Below are 6,352 nucleotides of genomic sequence, written 5' to 3'. Positions count from 1 at the left end.
AAACTTTATGTTCTTAAATTAATTGATTATGCATCCCAATACTCAAATTTGATTATCAAATGCTATTAAAGGTCAGCTAAACCCATGTAGTCATATTATTATACTATCCTGGACCTTGCACTTGGCACAGCTGTAAACCATTTACAAATAAGCTGCTACTGGTCCTGCCTTGATTATATTTATGACACTTACTGGAACTGTCACAGTTGGGCGACATTTAACACTGGACAAATAAAAGCTGTTTGTTTTGTGTTTCAGTTAATTCTCTGGACTGCCTGAAATGTGACGGGGGTACTTCGTGTTCTGCTACATCACAAACGTGCAGCAACTCCGAGACGTGTTTAACATTTTCATCGACAAGTGTTGGCTTTCAGCAGTATGGTAAGATTAAAGAATAAATAATTGTTTTACTGGTATGCATTTTATTTTATAGTGCTGCAAATCTTACAATCCATTATAATTTAATGGTTTGCAGTAAGTCACAGGGTCAAAAGTCGTTTCCTTTTTGCATGTGAGCACATGTAAAAAATCTTTATATATATATATATAAAGTTATTTCAAAATTCACTACAGTACTTAATACAGTATAATTTTTTACTTTGTTTTCTTTTTATTTACTGTGCATGTAAATAAATACACACATTTTATGAGAAAAAACATACAGCATATTAACACTTGTTTACAGGTTTTACGCAAAACGGCTTTGTTAAGAAATGCGGTCCCAAGCTTCAAACCTGCGGTCAGCTACTGAGTGCAAAGTTCACCAATCAACTCAGAGTGGAGTCCCGTGTTGAGTGCTGTGACACGAATCAGTGCAACACCGGCGTCTATAATGGTAAATGTACAAAACTTACTTTTTTTGTATCTTGTTTAAAGTTAGTAAGCAGTTACAGAATATACAGCTAATTAAATACAGGAGATGCCGCTTATTATCAACCCCTTGGTTCCCACCCAAAAGTTGTTAATAACCAAAGTTGTTAATAAGCGAAACGCCACAGTTTCAGGTGAATTTCAAGTTTATTTGTATGAACGTTATACACCATACTTTTAGAAAGCACATCACTGAATACGCGTTTTATGAGCACTGACATAGACGTTATGTTTCTGTTCATTATTACACAAAATACAAGAATAAACCATTGTAAACTATAAGTGTTAAAAAAGTAGCCTATAGTAATATCAGTAAGCTACTGTACTCTGCAAAAACGTACTGTAGCCAACTGCCAATGTCCTTAGAGAAAAGAAAACTGTTGAAACCTTACATTTAATAACCAAGCACAATTTTAAAAATAGCTGTCCAATTTTTACGATTCGCCACCTCCAGCTGTAAATCCCTCTCAATTTTCTGAGCAGCTTCATTGCCGTTTTCAAAGCCACGATTCTGGCATATCATGTGAAAAGTGTCCACTGCCTGCAACTGTTCTTTCAGTGAACTTATCGGTTAGACAGGTCTAACACGTTTGGAAGCCACATTACACACAAGACAATCAGATATAAATGTACAGAGCATCTATTAAATCTATTAAATTTTACCTGCAATTGTAATAATACACGGTTGAGTTCAGTACGTTGTGACGTATACAGGGAGGCTGAAATGCATGCCTGTTGTGCATTCCGCTCATTCTGTAACCATGGAAACTTTGCAAAAAGTTGTCATAAAGCGGCATGCCGTTGTCAATATCCGAAATCCATTTGCATTAAAGTCTATGGGATGGAATGGTTCCAACAAAACTTTGATATAACTGAAAGTTTATATCAGGATTGCTAGCAAGCAGCATCTGCTGTAATTCCACAAATCAGATCTATTGTGTATTAATACCGTCACACACATAAGGGCACACATTTTAAACGTAGGAAAGCCGTAGGGACTGCTTCTCATCGCTCTGCAGTGACCCCTGCTGGCCAGGCGGGCAGACGCCTGTGGGTTTGGGCTTGGTCCTCCAGAGGCTGGCAGCCCCGCTCACATCCCTTCTCAAGTTCCCTGGGTGGAAAACACCTTTGGTGTAAAAGAGGAAGCTGGCTTGGTCATGAGATAAGAGGATTCCTACTGATCCGCAGTTGTGTGTGGAATCACCACAATGAGGAGAAAAATATCTTTGGACACATTAAATTGGGGAGAAACACAATTCTTGCAAAAACAAAAAAAACAAACAATATATTGTAGGATTCAATGCCGCCAAAAAATCACACAATATATCTTAGGATTCAATGCACACAAAAAAAAATCACACAATATATCGTAGGATTCAATGCACACAAAAAAAAAATCACACATATATCGTAGGATTTGATGCACAAAAAAGGATTAGCACTCCTTAAAGAGAAAAGGATAAGGAAAGTGATTTTAAATCTGGCCTCTTTCATTCCTGAAATGTCCTGTGTTGTTTTCTAGTTGCTCTCACTGGGGATTCCTCGAATGGGAAGCAGTGTCCTTCATGTGTCAATACTGGTAGCTGCGGGACAGACTTGGTTAACTGTCTTGGAACACAAGATCAATGCATCACATTGACTGGGGCTGCACCAGGTAATCCATCTTTCCATTCTGTATTACAGTACCTCATTAAAATGAGCCAACTTCTTATTGTTATGACTTAAAACACTGGTTTTTCCTTTATTTCCCCTGAAGCATTTTTGACTGGAGTTCACTAGCTGCTCGTCAAATGCAATCAAAAATAAATGTCACCCTGTGGCAAAGTGGTGAGTGAATACAAGTGTGTGCAGTGCAGAGCGGATACAAAACAGACAATGATTTCCAGGTGCAAGGGTGATTATTGATTTATTAAACAATGTACAGAGCCTTATGGCGAACACCTGTAAATAATAATGATAGAGTGAAACAGCGGCATGTATCACTCGGTATTTGTAATTCCCCGGGTTTGACCCGTAACCAAAAGTCCAGTTTTACACACCAACACTAAACACAAAACACAAACACATTTCCTAGTGATAGTGAATAAGTGCAAGTGGTATATTACAGTTATCCATGAAATGCAGGGGTGAAAGTGATGTCTGGGTTTATGCTGGCTTTCGCTACAGCTCCGGATCGTGCTACTGGTAGTCTATTAAAAAACAGACAATAGTTAACAAACACAAGACAAAACTCACGGTTCACAATACTGCAACACAGACTCCTTGTAGGTTTGAAACATTAACCATTTACCAAGGAACAGATCACTTACACTACGACCCCTATTTATACCCTCGCTCATGACCCCTAGGTTAACGAGTGCATCCAATCCTCCAATCCTCGGATGGCACGCTGTTTCCCGTCATTGAGTTTGGATACCGTAGCTCCGCCCCCTTCCTAAATGACCAACTTCCACCTACCCTAAGGAATAAATTGTCATGCCATTTAGTTAAGGGTACTCTGTTCCTTTTATACAGTGCCCTCACAGGTCGGGAGGGAGATCTAACACCAAGAATCATTCGATCTCCGTCACACACCCCTTATGAATGTTCACCACAATAAACCGGATCAGTACTTTAGCAGTTTTTCCCATGCTTTTCCCCATAGGCTACATATTTACACCAAATCGCTACAATTTTGATGTTTTTACCTCTGTGCTTTCCAGTGCTTGCCTGTTCTTTGTCGTGCTTTCACAAATGCTGTACTTTACCATGAAAAACCTTCTGTCTTATAGACAGAAAGAGGTAAGACAGAAACTTGCTTCTATAAAGATGCTTTGGCTGAACTACAAAACTCATTTAATCTTCATTCAAGATGCATTTGCTGAAATACAATGATGTGTTTTTGTTGCTGTGTCATTACAAACAACACTGTGCTTTCCTGTATAACTGATTAAATCGACCCACAAGTGGATAAAGACTTGTCTTCACCATGTCTTCACCATTAGCTCACAACAACCCCGGCCTGCTTTATAATGTGTTGATTTTAGCAGACACCTTTATCCAAGACGGCTTACAGAGACTGGGGTGTGTGAACTATGCATCAGCTACATAGTCACTTACAATTACGTCTCACCCGAAAAACGGAGCACAAGGAGGTTAAGTGACTTGCTCAGGGTCACACAATGAGTCAGTGGCTGATTTGAACTGGGGACCACCTGGTTATTAGCCCTTCTCTTAACCACTGGACCACACAGCCTCCACTTTAGGTTCTAGGATCATAGTAATGTTGAGATCTTTGGATGTTTTTTGTACAATAAACATCACTGGTGAATTTGTGGGTGCTGCCGTGTGAATCACTTCATGCTTGTGGCTTGCCATTGCTCATTGGAATTGATAGAAGTTTGTCGGTCAATAATGCAGTGCTTTTGTATTCTTTCAGGTATTCCTACAGTACGCTGAAGGGATGTGCCACCAAAGCTGCATGTGATAAAGACTCTTTGGTGACGGCCCTGGCCATTTTTGATTAATTACAAGTAGCTTGTAATGCAGCTTCTGCAAATAGATTTATTCCCCGAGGAATACACATGGTCATGATAGCTGGAGCTGCTTCCCTAGCTCTGGGGTTTGTGTTTAACTAAACATCCAGCACAGTCCCAGTTGTTGACATACCTGGAAAGGGAACGCTTTCATAAATGAATCAGAGGCAACTTATTATTAAGCACTTCTAAGCATAACTGATATCTAACAGGGTAATTGCATACTGCTTCCTATATTAAGCATTCATCTTGGAGTTTTCTCAGGCTGTTTTCATGGGTATGCAATGTAATATTGTACCAGTTTATAGTTGATCTGATTATCTTTATCTGTGCACTGATCATAGGTGGGACTTTTTTCTGTGGAGCAGTGGGATTCAAATCAGTTCTGCCGATATTAAGTACGGCTATTTGCTACGTCATATGTACAATGTCATATAAACTATGAATTTATTAACTTACAAATCTTTTTGCAAATAAAACAAACTTGTGTAATTGCACCTTTATGTTTTATTATTTATTTTCTTATATGTAGTTTTGAACTGCAGTTTTGGCTCTGATGCTGTCCTGTCACAACGCTACAAAAGTCCAAATAACAGAGAAAACAAAACCAAACTAATGTAGCTTCAAATACGCTTCCAAACCACAAGATGGCACCAATGAGTCAATTACCAGGTCAGGTAAAACTTTATTATTTCTTTTTTATATGTACACTTGTAATTTATACGTATGCCCACTTTCTATGACATTGAGTATAAACTTGACTAGGTCCCAAATAAGAGGAATGGTAATTCTTAAACACCAAGCTTAATAATCACTCAATAATTTACAATGTATGGCAAATTTATTTTTACAGTTTGTATTCCACAAGAAAAAAATAACAGAATGATTCAGCAATTTACATCGGATTCAACCTTATGAGCATAAGGTTGAATCCGTAAGTTGCTCCGACTACCCCATAAACGGATTGAGAAACGCAGGCGTTTTTGGAAGCGCATCCTCCATCACTGATTTCGTTCCTCCTGCTTCAGCTGAAAGAAAGAAAGATCAAAGTTTTTCTTTTTTGCCATTTCACTTACAAGGAAGAGATATGCAAAGACTGAATATGTAAAGTGGTCTCTAGTTCAATAATGGCACAGAATTTAAATTTTTCACCACCCCACCACCCCAGTTTGGCCAATAATTTGCTGTGATTGATTTTGTGTTACTTATGACCAATCAGAAAGGGCTTGGCTAGTTCCTGATAAAACTATAGTATAGAAACTACAGTTTAACTCACCTGCAACCTCAGACAACGGTCCTCCAACGCCAAGACACTTATTTTATTTGTGTCTGTGCAGTCCTGTCCCACACAATTATAACACTGCAGACCAGATGGGGTAGTGTCCACATACGCTGGAATGGAAAACGGAAAGATAAGATGCTGTACAAGTGCTGTAATAGGAAATATGATTCGGTAACACAAATCAGTGGTGCAACATTTTGCAATCACAGTTGTCCTCTGATCCAAAGTTGAGGGATACCGGCCCACTGCAGGATTCAGTGTTTGTGCATTACTTCATATTGATTGTTGTTGTAGCAAAACCCGCTGAAAAACAAGGGGCAGTGTTTCATCTGCCCAGCTTCGTAACACCCAGGACAGGTGCTGAGGGAATTAGCGCTTTGGTGGAAGAATCTGAGAAACAAAGACTAGAGAGAAGTGAATCTGGGCAGGTGAAAACAAAAAGACATCCCTCCAGATACTGTAAAACAGGAATTTTTTGCGGCAACTTAATTTCGCTAATGGGCTTAAAGGTACATTTTTGTGGCAAGGGCACAGATGTTTGCGCTTCCTTTTCTTTTAAATGTACAGCACCACGGGGGCTCCCGAGTGGTGCATCCAGCTAAGACAGCACCACGGGGGCTCCTGAGTGGTGCATCCGGCTAAGACAGCACCACGGGGGCTCGAGTGGTGCATCCGGCTAAGACAG

At 39.5% G+C, this 6,352-nt stretch overlaps 1 long non-coding RNA gene across 1 annotated transcript; it reads left to right on the top strand.

Moving 5' to 3' along the window:
• The first annotated feature begins 228 nt into the window (after positions 1–228).
• Positions 229–4,497, top strand: LOC131734268 (uncharacterized). Its single transcript, XR_009326863.1, has 4 exons — positions 229–381; positions 686–835; positions 2,393–2,524; positions 4,289–4,497. It is a non-coding gene; the product is annotated as an uncharacterized LOC131734268 (long non-coding RNA).
• The last annotated feature ends 1,855 nt before the right edge of the window (positions 4,498–6,352 follow it).

This window comes from Acipenser ruthenus, unplaced genomic scaffold (genome assembly GCF_902713425.1).
Source record: "Acipenser ruthenus unplaced genomic scaffold, fAciRut3.2 maternal haplotype, whole genome shotgun sequence".
NCBI classification, from domain to species: Eukaryota; Metazoa; Chordata; class Actinopteri; order Acipenseriformes; family Acipenseridae; genus Acipenser; species Acipenser ruthenus.
The sequence above is the reverse complement of the archived record's forward strand: the minus strand, read 5'-3'. Positions and strand labels throughout refer to the sequence as shown.